Source organism: Eulemur rufifrons, chromosome 7, assembly GCF_041146395.1.
Source record: "Eulemur rufifrons isolate Redbay chromosome 7, OSU_ERuf_1, whole genome shotgun sequence".
Taxonomy (NCBI): Eukaryota; Metazoa; Chordata; class Mammalia; order Primates; family Lemuridae; genus Eulemur; species Eulemur rufifrons.
In genome coordinates, this window is record NC_090989.1 from 109284019 (window position 1) to 109306598 (window position 22580).

Below are 22580 nucleotides of genomic sequence, written 5' to 3' on the forward strand. Positions count from 1 at the left end.
AATTAATTTGCACCCTTAAGAAATTATGATAATATTATAGAATTTATATGTATTATGAGTTTTATGTGAGAGATTATTGGCCACATGGCAATTCATTTCAGATTAAAGCTTTTAGCATTATACAAATCACATAACCATGAATTTTAAATGAAGCTAGAAGGAGTAAATATTCAATATACTGTACATATTCCTCCAAAATGCTCAATGTGCTGATTGCAGTAGGAATACTCTTTGAATGATAGTCTGCAAATTGGTCCTGGAAAATGTGAAAGGAGACTGAGGTTTTAATTTTGGCTTTCCCACTCACTACCTCGGTGACCTTGAACCAGTCACTTAGCATCCCTAGACGTCTATCCTCAGGGAATTGGTTGCACACTTAAAAATAAATCTTCTGAAGCACTGAAATCTCATAATCTTTCTTTTGAATAGGTATGCCTCCTTTGAAGACAAGGCCAACGTGGCTTTACAAGTAGAAATATATTAAATCAGCTATTTATATTTATCTATATATTTTTAATCCCACATTAATTTAATAATATTCTGTATTAAACGTAAGAACTCTGAATTAAAATCAACAAAGTGGAAATAATTTTACCTTTTACTCAAGATGAATAAAGAAACTCCACATAAAATTATTATAGTCACAGTTTGTTTCTGTCTTTTCAAAAATTAACTATCACTCAAATGTTTCCTAAGCACAATATTTGGATAGCTGGTGTGGCCTTGGGCTAAGGAGGTCGATGCTATAGGTTTGGGCCCTGTTTGGACAAACATGTTTCATTACATTTATGCCAAAGGCTGTGAGCCTCCCAGACATCCCTCTATTATTCACTGGTGTTACTAGGTGAAAGAGAGTAGTCCATGCTTGAAAATTAAAATTAAAAGCATGTCCTGAAGTTAGGGAGTTTAGATTACATCGTTCTATGAAAAGAGGGGCACAATGTGATAATGTTAAAATAACTCATACAAAATGAACCTACTATCAGATTCTTTATGGGAAAATACAACGTTTTAAACCTTAGAAATTAGTTAATATGGTTCAGTTCCCCAGATAAAAACACAGAAGTGAGGGCAGAGTATTACAAAAAAACCTCCTGGTAATGTATCATTTAGTATTTTAAGTATTAGTCAACATTTTAAAGAGTTAAAGGGACTCTGTTCTAAGAAAATGAATGCTATTATAGGGATGCTATTTATTTTATTTTATCATATAGTTGCATTTTTTCCAAACAGTTTTGTATACATTTTACTTCTTACTTTTTTTCTTTTTAACATTAAGATACAGTAAAACTTGAGGGACAGAAAAACAGTCTGGCAGAGAAAGCACTGGACTTGGAGTCCTGGCAAAGAGTCTGCCCTGCCAGTAACCAGTGACACAATCTCATACAGGCAATTTAATCTCTTACTTTGTTATTCCTTAACTATTACAAAATATTTAGAGTGGGAATACCAACACCTGTTCTCACTTCTATTTCATAGACTGTTAAAGGTAAAATGTCAGGTCTTTGGAAGACTTAAACACATTTTGGAAATATAATCTTTCTATGATGCAAGGATAAGTGAAATGAATTTAATGAAAGCAAGCTCAGATCTTAAAAAGATGAACGGAATTTTTTTAATTCAGAAATTTGCAGAAATATTTTTAATTATTAGAATCTAATGCTTTTATTTCAAGAATTATAACAAGTATTTGGTTAATGCTTAAAGAAAAGTAAAATGGTAGATATTAGATAGCTGCTACATTTAATACTTGTGGCAGCAAATGTTTGGGTACAAAATTGGGCCTTTAGGCCAAATCTGACCAACAGATGTATTTTCTTTGGCCTGCAGAATGTTTATAGCTTTTGAGATTTGAATCCTCTATAGTTCACTAATCCTCACCTTTCAGTCCAAAAGAAATACAAGGTGAGCCATATATGTAATTAAAATTTTTTCTATTAAAAAACATTAAAATAAGAAACAGGTGAAATTAATTTTGCTAATATTCTTTAACCAATCCAATATATCCAAATAATTGTCATTTCAACATGTAATCAGTATAAAATTATTGTGATATTTTACTTTTTTGGTACCATGTCTTCAAAATCCAGAGTATAACTGATGCTTCCAGCATGTCTCAGTTGAAAATAGCCACATTTCAAGTGCTCACCACCACCTAGGCCTGGCCCCATACTGGGCAGCACAGTGCAGGGGCTTAACTCACTGAAGTCCTCAATCTGGCCCCTCTAGCAATGGTTCTGAAAGTGCGGTCCTGGAACAGCAGCATCTGCATCACCTGGGAATTTGTTGCATCACTGGCAAGTCTCAGGCCCCGCCCCAGACGCACTGAATCAGGAACTCTGCGGATGGGGTCCAGGAAGCTGTGTTTGATGAGCCCTCCAAGTAATTCTGATATACACTAATATTTGAAAAACACTGCCCTAGAGGCAACTTAATTTAGAATTCTGGCTTAAATGATGATAATGATGATTAAACAGGCAAAACCAAATCCAACAAACAATGAAAATACCCTCAGCTAAAATGTTTTCAATTGGCCTTTATGAGGCATCAAAAAACAGAAGTATGAGAAACTCTTACTCATTAAACTGTGTATTTCTCTTACACATTCAGGACCGGTATAGTTAAGGTGTATCCAACAGGATGTCATCCAGTAAAATACTCACAAATATCTGAAATTTTGTGGCTACTCACCTCCATACCACCATTAGAACTAAGATCTATTTGGGTAGGGACCACAATGACTGAGGAGAGAGCTAGAGTTAAGGTAGTGAGAAGCAGATAGTGATGGGAACCAAAAGATCTGAATCAGGCCCATGATCTACCTCTTATGAGTTATGGAGTCTTTGGCTTTTCACTTAACCCACGACTCATTTTCTTCCTCTGGAAAACAATGATAATGATAATGTTCATAATGATGATGAAATAGTAAATTATCTGTCCAGTCTGGTTCACATGATTCGTGGGAACATCAAAGGAGATTGTGTATGTGGAGATGCTGTGAGATCCCAGAACTTTGGGAATTTTGCTGGTGTTATTAAATTCACACTATGGTGTAAATGACTAATTTTTTTCCTCCTACAAGCAAATTTGGATAAGAGATTGGGAAACTGCACATGGCGCTACAAGTGGAAGAAATGAAAGTACCAGCAAGGGGTGGAAAGACTCAGGGGAGGCTGAAAGGCCGCTTGGACTATTTTGCCAGCTCTGATAATTCCTCTTAAATACTATTTAATTTTTAAACATAAGTTAAATGATACTACACTATTGATTACAATAAAAAATTTAGGTCATTCTATCTACTGTTATTTACCACTCCTCTCCTTTTCTATGTTGGGCTACTTGTGCTTTCTAATTAAACAGCCTGTGATAAGAGGCACGGATGCTGGGCCAATAAAAGGTGAACAACACTTTGCCAACTGAAAAATAAGATGAGATACTGGTGACTGCTGCTTCCTGTGAAAACTTCATTAGCAATAAATGAGTTACCAGATGTCACACATCAGATTTGAAATTAAAATATATTCCAGTATTTGTGTGCGGTCTGAGCAGGAATTAAAAAAAATGAACTCTAAGAGATCTGCATAAGATAACGTATCATTTTTGCTTTCTGAGTATTTATTCCTCCTCTAAATGTAAAACAAAATGCATCCCTTGGGTTGCAAAGTGGAAATAGAGCATTTCTGCATAGAAGGGCAATGTAGTGAAGCACACATTACTCATACAGCAGCAACTCCTTAAGGACAGGAAAATTTTTTCGAACATTTTGTGCCATACCAAGATCACTATGTTTTTAACTTTGCCATGGCACTTTCTCCTTTTCTCACCTTCACTTTCAGCAAGCGATTTCTGTTTTTTGTTTTGTTTTGTTTTTTTTAACCAGCAACAAAACTGTTCAAGTCAATAACTGTCAATGTCGACTCCACTCTTCCTAAACTCTGCTCTAACAACAACCCTGTTAGTGCTTTCCTTTCTTCATGAGATATTAAAACTCTCCTCTTGTTCTTCCAGCTAGCTAAGCCGACTGTTCTTGTCCTCAAAGTTACAAGCCTCCAAATCTAAAGCAATTGTGGTTAAGGAGGAAACCCCACAGTAGGAAATAGAAGAGCACAATTTCACTTGAGCCAGCAGAAATTTCAAATGATAAACCAGTGTGAGAGAAATATCTAATACTCTCTAGTTTTTATAAACAAATATTTTTGGCTGAACTTCTTCAACCCACTTCCTTTGCAATTTCAAAATTTTTGCAGTTACTAGGTTCCAGCTGAAGATCGTGGCTGTTCGAAATCATTTGTTTATTTTTTTTCTCCCCAATTAATTTTGGTTCTTATATCCTGTAAGATAGGTGAAGCTTATAAATCAGATTAAGAGGGTGACAGTAAATTATCACTCTCAAGCCTCCTCTTGGAGAAATATTTACATAGAACTTTTCTATACATAGAAATTCCCCAAAGCACTTAAAATTTTATTTCCAGATCATTAACTACTTCATCAGAATCTGGGAATGTGGAAGCTACTGACCTTTGACCTTCATTCAAAAGAAGACAGTTCATCCTTGAGATGATTAGCTATGTCAATGGGGGAAATGTCAATTTAATCTTTTCAGCTACATAACTTTAGCACAAAATGACATACAAGTGTATAATTATGCTTATCTAATGTACAATTATTTTATAATTGGTGTTTCTGCTGATTCATAGAAAGGACATAATAGTGGTTTAATAGTAACGTTTCTTATTTATGATTAATTGAATGCTTACTATGTGCCAAGTATTGTGTTGATTGCTTTCATTCCTATAAGAGCCCTTTGAGGGAAAGTACTATTATGCCCATTTTTCAGATAAGGAAACAGGTTTACAGAGCAAGTGCTCACATTTTTGACACTCTATAAATAACGTTTCAAGGCTCTATTAATTTTATTTTTTGGTAAGGTTATGTCTTCATACTCAAGTCCAGTGCTTCTCAATCACGGATGATTTTGCCATCCAGGGACATTTGGCAATGTATGGAGACATTTTTTATTTTCTCAACAGGGGTTGGGGGGTGCTACCAGCTCTTAGCAGGCAGAGACCAGTGATGCTGCTAATCATTTTACAAGGCACAGGACAGGCCCCAACAACAAAGAATTATCTAGCCCAAAATGTCAAATGTTGCTATTGGAAAATCCTGCTCTGGTCCACCCTCCCCTCTTTTAAAAAATCTTTGATAATTTGTAGCTCTTACCTTTTATGGAATAACTGTGTACTGCATGTTATTGGTGGCTTTTGTTTCATGTATTATATCTTCCCAGGAAAACTTTAGACCCCTCAAAAGATAAAACCCTGCTGGGTAACGTCTTAAAGTCTAATGTGGTATTGGGTACTTTTGTAGCTCTGAAACTGGGAGTTGACTAAATATCTGCTGTGTTAGGTCATTCTAGAAATTATCCTTTCTAAGCATTTTTCATAACTTTAGGATCTTGCAAAAATACACTGAAAGAGTGAATTTGAGTTTAGATTCATTATAAGGCCTCCAAGGGATTCATGTCTATTGTGGTGGCCCCAAGGTTTTTCCCACTGAACTGAGGAAGCCACCAACTCCGGAAGTCAAACCCTGCCCTCTTGTGGCATTACTGCCATAGACACTGCAGGGAATCTGAGGGTCCGAGGGCATCAGCCTACATTCTTAGGGTCTGAACTGACTTTGCAATTTTTCAGTTTAAATTCGGCTTTGCATTCACATTAGGCTTTTTCATCTTTGTGGAACAGCACATTAAATATAAGATATCATTAAGGCTTTCATTAGAATTAAACCAAGTAGAGAAAAGTGAGAAAGAGAGAGGATAAAGGTACCTAGTTACAAATGATACTTTATAGAATTTGGCAACCACAGAGTTTCAATTACTTATCTGGTTTCTTTGTGACTTGCCTCCTCTATAAAACTGCTTTTCTGACCCATAAGGGCATAGAATAGTTGTTTTTTAGCCAAGGAAGAACATTTCTGGGAAAAGCTTTCTAAGGAGAACTATTAATAGAATTCTCTACCAAAATTCTATGGCCATGGTTTTAACCATTTATTGGTTCCTGTGATATTTTCCCTACACATTTCTTATAGACTAGTTTAAGGAGAAAAGCACTATGAAGTTTGAAAGACCAACTAAACTGGAGGAAGTTATACTCTCCCCTTTTCCATTAAGAACTCTATTCTCTTACTATGAAAACACCACAGTTCTTCTTTCTTATCACAGAGTGCAGCCTTTTCTGTATACTGATGCCAAATGGGTAACATTTTAGTGAGGCATTTGAAGTCATGATATGCAACTCGGTAGGAGAAAAACAAGGTCACTTAAAAGGTCTCTTCATTGAGAACATCAGAGCTTTCAAAAGATGCAGGCAGCCTTCCCTTGATAATAGGGGTGAAACAGAAATAAATAAAAAGCCCATCAAGTACAAAAATTTAAAAAAGCAATCAGATGGAAACACTCAGAATTAGGACTGAAAAGATGTGAATGCTGATGCTGAATTTTAATATACAAAACTAAAAGCAATGAGTTTAAAGAACAACGTAATTTAAGAAGTTGAAGAGCAGAAATCAGTTGACTGCAGGCTTTAGCAGGGGAAAAAAGACTTAGAACAAACACTAGCCTAGAATTGGAGTTGGAGGTCTTGGGAGCTTTTTCTTTGCCTCTGTAGAATTTGAGACCTCAGGCAAGTCATTAAACTTTCATTGAACTTTGATTTGGGAAATGGGAATGATACTATGAAGCCTCTACCTTGCCCTTAAATGAATGTTTTAAGATCATGTGCATAAAATAATTTCTTCAAAAGATAGTATATTGTCTAGATACAATAAAACAACTTTAACAAATGGCTGAAGTGTAAAACTAATATGTATACTAAGAGGTATATATTCAGCACTTAGAATCTTAAAAGGAAACATAATTTAATTAATGTTTGCACAATCTATTGGCCAGCTGGTATAGGAAACAAACGAACCCTAAGCTTTGCGGTAACAAAAGTCAGGGTTAAGAAGCTGTCTCCATCTCTGACTAATTGTGTAACTGGCCAATTTACTCACCCTCTTTAAGCCTTAGTCTCCTTATCTTTAAAATGAGATAAAAACCTACTCTATACTGTTAACATGAGGGTTAAATAAAACATGAAGAAAAAACATTGCCACATATCAGACACTCAAGGTTATCTATTGTAACTAGCATTAAATATATTGTCGATATGTATTCAAATGTCCCTACACATATACAAGTAAATTATTATCCCACAAAATTTGACTTTATATGTATAATTTGTCACATTACATATAGCCAAGAAATTGAGGTTGTGTTAGAAACCCTAGTAATACAATAATATATGGTGATATAGTTTGTTATTAATCCCATAAAGCCACTTAAAGGATCTATCTGAAGTGAAAGAATAAACATCTAAAGTGCAGATGACTTTAAGATTAAGTTGGAGGAGAAAAAAATATCACACTATAGACCTTTGGTTGGTGAATCATACCTCAAACTAATTAAATGACAAAATTCCCTTCAAAATGCAGGGTGCGGAGAAAAAAAAATTGTTTGCATACAGCAGCCCTAGTATTCATATAAGTCTCTTCCTTGAATTATTTGACTTAACATGTGGTAATTGTTATTCTTTAATATGATTTCATGAGTTCACTTTCTAATAATTAGACACTGTATTGTTTCTGGTAATAGCATTTTTGGTATTACTTTATTACTATATAAAATAATGGAAAAACAAATTAGGCTAAATATTTTTATACCCAGAACAGAGCAGGCAGATTTGTGAAGTTCATTAGAACTTTGCGAAAATAACATAACATGCTAATAATTTTGGATATCTTGATATGAAAGAGATTCCAATTAAGAAGAAATATGTTTTAGAAATCAGTCTATACCAGCAGGCATAGTTGTATAGATAAGTCAATGATCACCTTAAAGCCATTGCCTAGATAAATTACATGGTTTCTTTATGTTATACCCTAAATTAACATGTTATCTTTACATAAAAAGTCATTCTGCAACTTACAGACTTTCTGTTTAGATTTGGAGAGTAGTTTTATCTCAATGTGGATTAGGAAGTCACAAAAATTTCTGCTATAGAAGGAAATCTATGGGTCAAATTTATTGATGTTCTTCAGAGAAATACAAGAATATATATGTATGCCCTTTGTCCTGGTAAATACACACAATTATTATATTATCAATTGTCAGGTTATCCAAGTAAAGTCTATTTTAACCTATAATGTAGTTGAATTACTATTCTCTACAGTCTTTTGCTTTCCTTAAAACAACTTAAGTCAGAGATTCGTAGCATTTTATTGTTGGTATGGTCCCTAGAAATTATATGCTTCAGGGTTCAAATATTCAAATACTTATATAGGCTGGGAGTGGCAGAGATGAGTGAAGTGGGCATGGTGGGCCCTCCCCCTTTCTCAAATGGGGACAGGAGAGTCCCTTTTAAGCTACAGCCAATTGTGCCAATTGTAATGGAGGTGGGATATAGCTGATTTTTGAAGATAAGCTGGAAATTTCAAATTCTATGTGAACCATCCTAATTGAAAATGTTTTCAATAATGCAAATTAAAAAAAAAAACACTATGAAACTTAACAACACTCTTCTACAGATCAGATTTGGTCCAAGGGCTGCCAATTTGCAACTTAGGATCCAGGCAAACCACCACATTTTACTACTGAAAAAAGACTCCAAGCCCCAGCAAGATGCTGCAGACCCTCATTCTAATGTCTTACACTACATTAAATACTTGAAGTACATCTCTGATTGTTAGACATCCCCCTTTTCATTTACACATTCAAAACCAATTCATGGCAGAGTAGTCTCAGGAAATGGGAAAACACAGAGATGTGATGGGATGGGGTTATTGTCCACCCATGCTTTCATTAAGCCAGGCTGCCCAGTCTGCCTGTGCGTGAGACTGGCTTGGCGTCTGAGAAAGATCTCAGAATGGCAGCCTGGACTTCACCACTTCCCCCTTCATTGTTCCTGCCAGCAACTTATTTTCCCCTTTTCATTTTTCTATACTGTAAAAGACACTATTATGACTCTTAGAGCTATTGCTGCTCCAAAATGATGTCTCCATGTGGATGAATATAGCATAGAATCTATGATGTTTGGGTATTCTTGTATATTACTTTGACATTTATTCAACAAATAACATCTAGTACCCAGAAGGTCATCAGTAGTGAAAGAGATTGAAACAATTGCATAGAGCCACACTGACTCAATGGCCCTGGTTATATAGCTGATGAAGAGCTTAAATTTTAAAATATTTTAATAAGTGCTACAATGTTTATTTTTGAATGTTTCATTGTCAAAGAGTTTCTGAAGTGAACTTTGCTCCAAGTATGAAATTATCTGCATATTTATAAGAGTACATTTGTATTTTTGATACTAATGTATCTTTTAAATTCATTCATTGCAGGTTTGGGAACATGCACCAAAAAAGTGCATGAAGAGAACATATCTGCTATTAATTAGGCAGATACACTGAGGGAGACACAAAGGATTAATACTGCATGGATATAGAATGTTTCTGATTAATAGTAACACTTGGCTAGCATATTCATTGTTTGGGATTCTAGCCCTAATAAAATTTCCTGGACATGTTGATTTTTCAGCTTTACTGAAAACAAATAGTTTAATTCTCAATAGCATATTTCAAATTCTGTAAAAGGACAACTTGTATATTTCAGTTAATTGCTTGGTTGGCTGGAAGAACATAGTTCATGATTTCATACACACTATGTTGGATGGGAAGCTGAAAAAATGCTAACTTCCATATTAATTGAAAAGATAACATTTTATGCTTTTTAAAACTAAAGTTTAAACAGAAAACAGATGAAAACAGTAGTCTGATGATGTAAACGTCCCTGTAACTAACTCAGAAGGTGCCATGTTGAGGACTGTTGACGGCTGCTTCCCTGCATGGGGCTCAGTCTAGAGTGGAGTATCTGTCTAGGAAGGTGCTGGAATCTGAGCACCGGAGATAGGCCGGCAGGAGTCAGAGTGAGATGGAAAAGGGGCTACATAGTGGCAAATCCCCCTCTGAAGAGGGAGCATGTTTCTGAGAGATTTAGCATTAAGTATTAGGCTACTGGATTAGAACAGAATCCAGGGGAGAATATTGTGGGGGCAGTGGAATAAACATGGTCTCAGCTTCTGACATCCCAGTTTGAGTTTTCATCTTAGATGTAGTTTTAATCTCAAGAAGTTCAGTTTCATTCTTCTTTATATCTTCCATGTCTCTACTTAATACGTTAAAACTTTCATCTACTTTCTTGAACATATAAAATACAGTTATGATAACCACCATTTAATGTCCTTGTGTAATAATTCCATCACCTGTGTTATTATTGGGTCTGTTTCTATTGATTTGTTTTTCTTTTTATGAATTGCATTTTCCTACTTCTTTGCATGCTCAGTAATTTAAAATGAATGCTAAACATTGTGAAATTTACTTTGTTGGGTATTGGATGTTTTTCTATTTCTATAAAAATTTTCTAGAAATTTGTTCTGCAAAGCAGTTGAGTTACTTGTAAATAGTTTGATTCTTTTGAGTCTGGCTTTTAGGCTTTATTAGGTGGGACCAGTGCAACATTTACTCTAGGGAGGATTTTTTTCCCCATTCCTGAGGCAAAACTTTTCTGAGTATGCACCTGATGCCCCATGAATTATGTGTTTTTCTACTGCGGCTGGTGGAAACAGGGACTATTTTCTGTCTCTAGATGATCTCTGGGGTTGTTCCCTTTATTCCTTTTGGGTGATTATTCACTCACATGCACTAAACACGAGGGGTCCCCTTTGCAGATCTCTGGGATCTTTCTCTCAACTCTCTGGTACTCTGTCCTCTGAACTCTAGCCTCCTTGGCCTCTCTGTCCTCCCAGATCCACCTCCTCAACTCAGGGAGACGTCTGAGCTCTGCCCGAGTTTGCCTTCCCTGTACCATGGCCTGAAACTCCCTCCAGGTAGTGAGCTGGGCAGTCACAGGGCTCCCTTCATTTGTTTCCTATCCTTCAGGGATCACTGCCCTTTGTTATCTGATGTCCACTGTCTAGAAAACCATTGTTTCATATGTATGTCCAGTTTTTAAAGTTGTTTTAGGTGGGGAGATCAAGCAGAAGTGTCTGGGTTTGAGTTTTCACCCCTACGTCTTATACGCTATTTCATTTTGGAAGAAATACTCAGCCTCTTCCTCCTCTTGGCCCATTTATGGAGATAATATTACAATGATTAATTAATGGAGTCACATAGGGTTAAAATGTTATAGTCTATAAGATTAGGCAAAGGAACATCCACACGCTCAGAGTGGGCTTTTAAAAAAAAGACCGGAAGTGAATGAACCTTCTCTCTCCTTGGTGGGAATCACCTGAGCTCTTTTCTCTTGCCCAAACAGGGATACTCGCCTTATTTGTTGCCTTCTTGCCAATTAATGATGTTGTCCTTTACCTTCTAGGCCTGCTTGTAAAGGGGCTACAGGACAAAGAGACAACTTACCTCTTCCCAGAACCCACAGGGCAAAAAACAAATTTAACTAAAATATTTTTGCCCAAAGCTATACCAACACAGGATTATAATACCATCAGCAGAATATGTGATTTGCAGCAATAAAAATCTCATTTTTTCTTATTTATACCTTAATTTAAAATAATAATTTTCACTAAACTATGAAGTAGGAAGAATGCATAAAATTATTAATTGAGAACATCTGCCCACAATTATAAATATATGGAACTCAGCTTATAATCAGTACATTAACATTTGAAAAGAAAATGATTTTTTTTTTAAAAGCAAAGATGTCTTTCTCCTGACATATTAAAATTCCAACTTACTAAAGTAGTAACGTGAGTAAAAAAAATAATAAAATCCTATGGCTTTTTTATTGCATGTTTATTTAGGCCAAACCAGTATGAGGCAGCTAGATTAATTACTTTTATACTGTTAAGTACTGTACATAGTTAATTATTTCATCTAAGTTGTGTCTGAGCCAAACCTGTGAATTACTATTCATGCAGGGCAATGATGATAATTTATGTACTCCCTCCATGCTACAGCTTGTTAATATATTATTTTTGATTTGAAACTGGATGTTAAAAGTTTGTAAGAGGCTTTTAAAGACTACCCCATGACATAAGTTCTAAAATTATGGATTCCAAAATTAAGGCTGACAACATGCTATGATAGGAAGTTATTTAGATGATGGAATTATAATAGATTTGGTCTGAAAAATACATTCTCCCAGTTTTTACTCTGACCTGTTGGCTCTCATGGTTTCACCTTTTGCTTTTTTAATTCTGCTTGATTTCATGATGTGGATGTCTCTGGGCCTTTGTCATTTTTCTACACGTCTACGACATGCAAAAACCTGATCTCACCCACTCTCCCAAGGTGGTGTGGCTGAAAGTGCCCAATAACTTCAAGCATTTAGTGAGGTGTTCACAACTACCATGAACTCACCAAGCTAAAGAGAGGACACAGAATCTATTTTCAAAATGTAAGATCAACTTTTCAAAATTCTAGTAACAGGACCCCAGAGATATGTGTACATAGTCAAGTGAAAAAGAAATTTAAATGTTTTATAAATTTAAAAATTAAAATTTAAAGTAAACAAGAAAACAAAGAAGAAATCAGTAAAAACTAAAAATGTAATCGAAAGAATAGAGAGTTGTCATAGAGCCCGCTTGCTGTTCCAGGTGTGGCCCTGTAGAAGCAGTATTAGCATCACCTGGGAGGTTGCTGGCACCCTCAGGCTCCACTCCACACCCACGGAGCCAGAATCTGCATTTTAAGAAGATTCTCAAGATGATTTGAGTATCCATGAAGGTTTGAGGAGCACCAGTCCAGAGGCACATTTAGTAATCACTTGGACTTAAACATGGAGCAAATATTTCCCTCTCATGTAGAAGACTGGAAAGCCACCCCAATCACTGAACCTTCCCCACTGAAGTTTGGCTGCCCATGGACAGAACTTGAGAATGGGACAGGCAAACTGGGGCTGCTGAGATTCTGTTTTCATAGGGAGCCCTTGGAGTATAGAGGAAAAAAAGCCCCAATGAGGCAAAACTATGTACAAAGGAAAATAAAATGTATTGCACATAACACAAATATCTGCCAGCTTCATTCATATAGTCTTTCAGAGGAAAAATAACACAGACACAGACTTTTGCTGAGACTTTGGTGAGAGGGTCCTTGCTTGTTTTAGAAGAATTGAGCATCTAAAAGGATGGGGAGCACTCCACCTTCTCTCAAAGCACATTCTTACCTTTTTGTTTCTAGGAAATATGTGAATTTTGCCACATAAATAATTTCAACTAACTTTTCTCTTAAAATGCAGGCACTTTCTGTACAATTTCCTTTTCTTGCAGAGGCTTTCAAACTGTTCAACCACTAGAGGTCTGTATTACCTATTTTTAAAAAATGTAACTAAACGCTGACACTTTCAGCTTTCAATTTCAGTAGCTATTTCTATGTTTTAAGATTTAAAATATCTTTACGACATAACAACAGGGAATAAAAATCACAACACTTAAGAAATGAAGGAACAAATATAAAAGGAACCCTTCCATTTGGAACAAAACTGAGTCTGCCCTGCTATTTCTAGTAGAGGGCTGAGCACACCTTCACACTGTTTAACACAGAAATCAGTGGTCAGTCACTAATCATGGGAACACAATTTATTTTCTGCAAAATGCCTATGCAAAATAATTTTTCCCCAACATATTTAAAAGACTCTAGTTTAATTTTAAAGTATTTATTTCCTATTGTAACAAAAGAAAAAGTAATTGAATTCTCATTTAGTTCATTTAAAACAGCAATTTTGCTACATTTATAAGGGTTTTTAAATAAAATGTGCTTTTATTGGTCATAATTGGTTTAATTAGTTTAAAAATTAATGTCCTTTCAGTCTTACTTTATAAGACCCTGGTATACTTTTATAAATTAATTCATGAGCATGAGCTTGACTAGTTAAAGTTATAACAGGAATGACGCTTGCTGGTGGTACCTACTGCAACTTGGTCCTCCAGGTTTTCCCTGTGCTCCATGTTTGCTTAGACATTTTCACCAGAGTAGCCCATTTGCGTTTGCTCTCTGCCAGCAGCATCCCAGGCTCCGAGCCTTCCAGAAACCTGAACATGAGGTGTCCCATTTAATGACCATCTTGATTAGAATTGATGAAACCTTTCCACAGCATAGGGAGCAGGCCTCCTAAAGCATCACACACTCATATATTCACATATTTAAACAGGATGGTTGAAAATATTAGAGATTTAAAAGCTGTAATTTACTGAGTATTGCACCAGAGGTTTGGGATTCTGATGCTAGATTTTCATAGATTCTAATTATGCTTGCATTTGGAGTAAGTGGCTACATTTGTTGCCAGGCAAGGTAAACGGCTAAGAGGCTCCCTTCTTTTAAAAGGCATCATTGCATAATGTTCCTGGCCTGTAACGCCTCTAGAAGCACAAGCAGGTTGAGTGTGGCTTCCCTCTCAGTCTGTCACTTTATTAAAACACAACAATTTGCAAGTGTTATTTGGCAGATCAGCTGGGTTCATTTCAAAGGCTAATATTTAATAGAGGGGAAAATAACCTACTCCAATCCTTTTAAAAAGTGTTTTCTATGTATTTGTGGGTAAATTGCCTAGTGTTTTATATAGATCTCAAAGCCAGGATTTCAGAATAATTTTAGTAATGTCTTGCACTGCTTGTCTATGTAATCAAAATGATCAATTCTACAACTAGGAAACTCATTCACAGTGCAATAATTTGTACTACAGACCAACTTGTTTAAAGTAATGGAGTTTTTCTTCATTTCCTGTTGCATTTCTGCAACCTATGGTTGGTGGCATATGAATTAACAGTTTTCCTCACTGAAATGTGACAGAAAAATATCTGCTTTACTTTATACTAAACATTCCATTTAGAGTTTCTGACTCTTCTCTTATTCAAAATGATGTTAGCTTATACTTGCACCCAATATCAGTATAAACCTATAATTAAATAGTAGCACAGTATTTACTTACATGAAAAAGAATGCTGCTATTGTAGTAATTAACCAGTGACAGTAAGACCTTAGGCTCTGGTGAATTTGGTTGGTTATTGCCAGGAAAAAAATGGCTGGAACCAAGGAGACAGAGTCAGTCTCAAATTCAAGTCCTGGCCCTGGCACTGGTTAGCAATGTGAGCACTTTAGGCTCAGTTTCTGTGAAGAAATGGAGCCAATAACAGAACTTAGTCTATACTTTTTTTGTTAGATTAAATAAGAAAGTTCAGATGGAGTGACTGACACAGTGCCTGATACTAGTAAGTGTCCAATTAATATATGTTCCTATTATTTTCTCTGATCCTTCCTACCTTCCTGTATAAAATGGCAACATATTACAATGGTAATAATCATAGTTACCTCTAAGGGTTGCTGTGAATAACAGATACGATTGTGTGTGTGAAACAGGGCCTGGTTATCAATTGCTTCCCTAGCTCTTCTCCCAAAGCTTTTACCCTGAAAACTAGATCACAAGTTGGGAGGATTTCAAAGATGATTCATTCCTGGATTTGAGATTTTTATTTTTTTGAATAAGAAGACTGTCCCATTTAGATTACTTTAAGTTTCATTTTTTTCTGATCTGGCTGATGTCTTAAATCTGTGACTCTACCAGACAAAACATTATATTGAGACAAGCAATGAGACAAAGAAATCATTTTCAAGGCAGTTATAAAACTGCATAAACTGTTTAAATTCAGGAAATTAAAAGAAAAAAATAATCTTGCTTACAATGCTATTTCCAACTCTTTCATTACTCCACCCCTAATAATTTAGAGATGTTTGTTTTCTCTAAAATGTTGTATAGTATCTCCTTTCAGGAGAGAAATCTGTGGGAGAGGGATTTAAAGGAAGTTGTGAACTAGCTTTTTATTAGGGATAGATTGCTGATTAAATCATAGACATTCTTTTAAACTCAACTTGCCTCCCCAATACTATTGGGATTTGGAATTACAGTTGTCACATTTTGCAATGAGTACCAAAGAGAAATGACCAGATATAAAATACAACTAAAAAGGCTTTGCTCAGAGGAGAAGAACTAGACTTTGGCAGTTTGGCCTTTATGCAGCAATTTCCAAGGACACACAGCAGTTACAAAAGAGGGACCCAAACAGAAGTTTTAGGTCGGTTTGAACCAGTTTTCATGTTTTTGTGTGAGAAAATGAAAACTACTTGTTTAAAGTTACGTGTTATATATCAGTAGTCCCCAACCTTTTTGGCACCAGGGACAGCTTTCATGGAAGACAATTTTTCCACGGACAGGAAGAGGGGGATGGTTTCAAGATGATTCAAGCTCATTACATTTATTGTGCAGTCAAACTTCTATGCTAATGATAATCTGTATTTGCAGCCGCTCCCCAGCGCTAGCATCACAGCCTCAGCTCCACCTCAGATCATCAGGCATTAGATTGTCATAAGGAGTACCTTGCACGCCCAGCTTACAGCAGGGTTCCTGCTTCTATGAGCATCTAATATTGCTGCTGATCTGACAGGAGGCGGAGCTCAGGCGGTGATCCGAGTGATGGGCAGTGGCTGTAAATGCCAGACACTGACCTCCTGCTATGTGCTTGGTTCCTAAAAGGTTACCAATCCGTCGCCTAGGGACTGGGGACTGCAGTTGTATATTCTCAGAATGTTTCTTGCAGGGCCGATATTATGGGATGTCAGTAATATAAAAGGTACTGGGAAATATTATAAATTCCTGTATAGTTACAAATAACTGTATTTGTACTATTAATCAGCCCTAGGCCCTGGAATTCTACCAGGAGGTCTTTTCGGATTATATTTCAGTTTAGAGGGCCAGCCACACACAGGCAATTCACAACTGAACTTCACATCTCTCTGTTAGCTGAACACAATCCCATTTCCAGGAATCTCCTTTTTAGTCCTATGAGACCAGGGCTTTTATGAGATAAGTATGATTCTATTGTGGGATTAGTGGAGAATAAGAAAGGGGTACAGCTGAGTAGCTCTGCAGAGGAGGACACGGTGCTAAAAGTAAAGAGCTCTGAAAAGGACATGGCCATGCTGAGGGCCACCCTACCCCTTTGCTAGCTTTGCTTAGACCAGCAGTTTTCTGAACATGATTCAGTCCAATTTGCTAAAAAAGCATTTTGACATGATACAGTTTGGGGTTAAAGCCATTGTTGCATAGTGATTAGGTAGACAGCTGTGATCTGAGTTTAAAAAGTTCTGGATTTCTATCGGGATACTAGTTGTTTGAAAGTTATCCAAGTCACAAACTCTCTAAGGCTGGAGAAGTATAAAGATTAAATTAAATAAGTTATCATATATAAAAGGCCAGCAAAGTCACAGGTTCTCATTCAATGATAACTATTTTTAGAGCAAAGGACATGTATATATGAATAATACAAGGGTCAACTAAGTTTTTCATGGTCTAATTTTTCTGATGTTAAAATGCTTCTTAATAGCATTTAATTACTAATATACTCAAACTTAGAACAATCTGAAATGCAATTGTTAAAGTCTTATTTGATAAAAAACAGTGCTGATAAGAATAATGGCATATTTTAAAAATCAGAAACCATATTTTCAAAACCTTTTAGGCCACAGAACTTCTCAGCTATTAAGCTAGTACTTTTTTTGAATAACGGAAGTTGCATTTTTTTCCTCATTTTATTCATGATCACTTCTTATGTCTTACTCTTGGGGAAGTCTCTAATGGAGGCCTGTAAAGCAGCTGGCCAATTTGGGGGAGGCATGACATCTCAGCTGCTTGTCTTTTCCTTCGTCCCATCTGCTGGAAATAGTAACTAAGTCCTTTGCATAAGCTGATAAGAAAAGGGCTCTAGAAAATCAAATTAGCAGGAGAGAAACTATTAGTCTTCATTTTCTTGTTTCCAACCTGCAAACACAGATTGTTAAATATGCCTGTTCCCTAATCCTCATTAGGAAATCTTAAAGAATAGCAGGACAGGAAAAAAGCATGGGGATTATGAGAAAACACTACCACTGAAAAATAACACAAAGCCAGGATTGTTTCCTCTTATTCAGACTACCTGTATATTTTTTAGAGTTAGCTGATTTGAAATTTCCCATTGGCTAATTTTATTTCTACTTATATGTGGATGGATGACACATACACAATCCCAAATGTATCTTTTTATTTCGAATTTTCTCGTTGGACTTGGGATAAAAAATTTAAATGGAATAACCAGTATATGAAATTATTTTACATTGAGTAGTATCCCTAGGACTTGTTTAAATACATTGCTGTATTTATCTAAGAAGGCAAAGCATTCATTTAAAAAATGATCTAACAGGCAATGCTGTACAGCTCTAGCTCTCTTTTACTTGAAGAGTTTTATTTTCAGGTCCAGAGACACAGCATTACAGGTCAGTGATAGGCAAAGTGTGTTTGGAATATACCAAAGGTACCAAATTTGGTAATTGGATGTCCAGAAGGAATTGACATAAAATGCAGGTTTCTAATGATTAGAGTTAGAATCTGCCACAGAACTAGCCACTGAAGACTAAATCATGGACCTGATTTTTTTTTTTTTTTAAATCTACAATTTAGGGAACATTTCACTGCACTTCAAAGCATTTTAAGCCTTTGAACCATTTAGCTTTCTAAATTCTATTTCCCTTCTTCTAGCATCTATTCTAAATATGTCTCTAGTTCCTACCTGTCAGTTCATACTCTTCAATACATGGTATTACTATTTTTGTCCACTCTTCTTTTGTGGTTTCTAAAAATACTGGTCTACTTGCTGTGCTTGAATAGTCAGTATAGCGCTGCCACAGGGCCTTTGCATTTGCTGTATCCTCTGCCTAGAGGAATCTTCTCCCAGATAGCCACATAGTTCCCTCCTTCTTACTAAGGAGGATTTCCCTAAACACCCTTTTAAAACCATAGCCCCCTTCACTCTATTCCCATTTTTCATGTCATCCTACATATTATATATTTTACTTGATTGTTTTTCTGCTTTATGTACTAGAATGTAAGTCTTAACAAGGCCCAAAATTTTATGTCTGCTTTGCTCATGACTTTGTGCTCAGTGCTGAGAACAGTGACTGGCACGTACTGTTCAAAAAACACTTATTAAGGGAATCATAGTAGAATCTGTTGCAAATTGCAGCCCTAAATAGGAATACTTTGTGCTTAATATCATCTTCTTTCAGAAGGATTCTTACTGCCATGACATTTCTTTGATATTCCTATTTTAGAGACAGAGGAAAGAAATTTTAAGGTTACCTCACACGTGCTCAATAGCTAACTTCTAGGCCATGATAGTTGCAAACTGAAATGCCACTGGGCATTAAATTGGGGCTGTTAAATAAATGTGTGAAGTACCCGACATGAGGCACTAAAGAGTGGTGAGGCTCTGTGACAAATAGGACACAAATAACTTATATATTACCTGACTTAAAAGCATTCAAATTTGAAAAATAAATTTAAAACATATCCCTGTCTGAACAAAACCGATCTGTGGTTTCTAAGCCCATTTTGCTGCCAGTTGTGGCCAATGGGACCAGAAAGACATTTCTAAGTCATACTGTTTTTTTTTTTTTTTTGAGACAGAGTCTCTCTCTGTTGCCTGGGCTAGAGTGCCATGGCGTCAGCCTAGCTCACAGCAACCTCCAACTCCTGGGCTCAAGCAATCCTTCTGCCTCAGCCTCCTGAGTAGCTGAGACTACAGGCATGCACCACCATGGCCAGCTAATTTTTTCTATATATTTTTAGTTGTCCAACTAATTTCTTTCTATTTTTTTTTAGTAGAGACGGGGTCTCGCTATTGCTCAGGCTGGTCTCAAACTCCTGAGCTCAAACGATCCACCAGCCTCGGCCTCCCAGAGTGCTAGGATTACAGGCATGAGCCACCTCGCCCGGCCTCACACTGTTTTATCTACTACTTTTCCATCTGTATATTCAAGCTTGGTATCTGCCTATGTCAGGACAGAATACTCAATTGATCAAATCTAATTACATTTGATTCCCAACTAAATTGTATATCACCTTCCCCTCTTGTGAGAGGAATGTCTCCTCTTGGGTCCTCAGCATCTGATTATTGCAAACCTAATTGATTTGCGACTTTTCATTAATAAAGTTAACTAAAACTAATTATACATAGTGAGTAAAAGTTTCCTGTGAAATGAATTTTTCTATTTAGCTTAAGGGTTCTTAATTGTTAGACTGAATTGCTGAGGAAGATTGCAAAATTACTTTCTCTTGGGAGACATATATATCTATATATTTTTTCCAACCCATATAGATTGATAGATGGTGACACCATAGAAACTACGAAAGAAAAAAATTTGATTAAATATGAAAGTTAAAGATGTTAAAGCATCCTCCTAAGAAAATAAAATCACAATAAGGTCACACAGATGTCTTTATTTTAAGATGTTAAATTAGGTCTGGTAAATTGACCACATTATCTTAAGGAATCTAAAATAAATTCAAAGTTTGAAATTTATTCACATTTATTATCTGATTTTCCTTAATTGGTGCTTATTGTATTTCTCACTCTCTAATTCAGATAGTATGTTTAGTCTAATCCATCCATCTAATTAAATTTAAATTCTAGAAGTCCAGAGGAGCTTCCTACTACTTCAGTTGTCCCAAACTCAGCTGATGCATTATGAGCCAATATTCACAGGACCACTTTAAACATTACCTGTTAGTTCAGCTGTGTATAGATAAACATGCTATATGTGAAATGAAGACTAGCATCCATTATTGGTTTAGGGTTGAATAAAATACGGTGGGCCCATTACTATCATATAATAATCTTACATATCACATGAGAAGCTGTAACCATTAATGATTCAAATTTGTATTGCTTTCACTTTGCCAAAGCTGCTTGGATTTCTTGCTTTGCATTGTTAAGGAAGACAGTTATTTTGTCTCCCTGCTCCATAAACTGACCCCACTGGAAGGGCTAGGAAACCACAAAATGCCCACCTTATTTTTACTATTTGACCTGGGAGCATCACTAGGAGCCAAGGTGGAGGCTATAGGTCAAAAGACAGCTTTTGCCCCCTGGTTGGTTTTTATCTACAGTGGCTGCTTGTTTTTGATGGTGCCTGGCCTGTGTCCAGATTTATTTTGGCCTTGCCTGGATAAGAGGAGGAAGAATGCAGCTCCTGACTGGACTATGGACTTGCAGTATGACATCGTTCGTGTTGTCCGATGGCCCTCTGAGTGAGTCTCATTTGTTTCAATTCTATTATACAAAGGCATCAAAGACTTAGTTTCAGATAAATGGTTATCTTCCACCGGGTCTGCACTATATTATTACATTTCTGAGATATCCTAGACCTTTCTGGAATTTTAAAAATGACTCATACATCTAAATCTTTTTAAAAGGAAAAACAGGTTGAAGGGAGAGGATGATGACACTTTTGACGCTTCCTACGTTTTTCCTGCCAGCAAAACAGAGGCTCTAAATTCAGAGCCTAATTCTCCGAGCTCTTTTAATGGTTAAAAATATTAATAGTAATCTAATTTAAATTATAATTTACTATATAGTCAGCTATAGGTTAAGCATATCTAGCAATATTATTTAAGCAAAGAAATAAAGTTATTGTAAATAAACTGTGTGAATAGGTTATTTGGAGCAAACCTGTTTACCTTATAAAACAAGCTCTATTTTTGTTTATTTTAAAAAAACACAAATGGCTAGCATTTACCATAACTTTTTTTCATTGGTAAGATTCTGGGATTAATATTTAAAAATTCAAAAATTCCAAACTAGGTCCAAACTTCTATTATTTATGCTTTCATTGAAAATGATATTAATACTATGTGTGAAATGTGTGAAGGGAATATTGGCTGAATATTTATACCCCTTTCTCACAGCTAGTTATATAACTATTTCAAATTCCTGATGCTTCAATGACTCAAAGAGAAATTTGTTTTTTATTTTTTTACCTTGTGTAGCACACAACCATTAGATTAGGAACCAAATGTAGATGAACTACTAGGTATAAGTGACTGGAAAAGTGATTGAGACTGACGTTTTAGTAATGGGATCATATTAGTGAAAAATAGTGACTAAGAACTTTAAGTACGTACTATAACAAGGGTGATCATACTAATTAAAAATGAAAACAAACTACTCTTATTTGTGACATATATATATATAATTTAAATAACTATAGAGACTTCTCATATCATGTACATTTTCATAAAAAAGGAAAAAAAGAAGTATTCTAGTACTTATTTTGTTTGGCTCTCCAATTGCTTAAAAAACGCAAATCGGCTTTAATCAATACAATTGGGACATATTTATCATTGTAGAAAAACTACATAAAACCTTACAGAAGGTAAAGAATAAAGAAGAAGGTATTGGCTCTTAAAAATGATCTTACATCTTTTCTAGTTTTGCTTACCTGGAGATGTCAGTGATTCAGGTAACCAAGCCAATAGCCATTATTTTAGACATTAATTCAATATAACCAAAGATACCTCTTTTTACAACTTTTAAGACAGCAAGAACCTCAAAGTTTGGAAGAGTACATAAAATACTTAATCCCATATGTTTTAATATGCAAAT

General features: G+C 35.8%; 1 protein-coding gene across 5 annotated transcripts in view; it reads right to left on the reverse strand.

The window, feature by feature from the left end:
• Window positions 1–22580, reverse strand: part of AGTR1 (angiotensin II receptor type 1) — a 44360-nt gene that overhangs the window by 9669 nt on the left and 12111 nt on the right. Inside the window, exon 3 of one of the 5 annotated variants that reach the window (XM_069473117.1) lies at window positions 15041–15219. The exons of the other annotated variants lie outside the window; for them this stretch is intronic. The gene's annotated coding sequence lies outside the window, so the exon portion shown is untranslated. The remainder of the gene's footprint in view (window positions 1–15040; window positions 15220–22580) is intronic. 5 annotated transcript variants of the gene reach the window in all.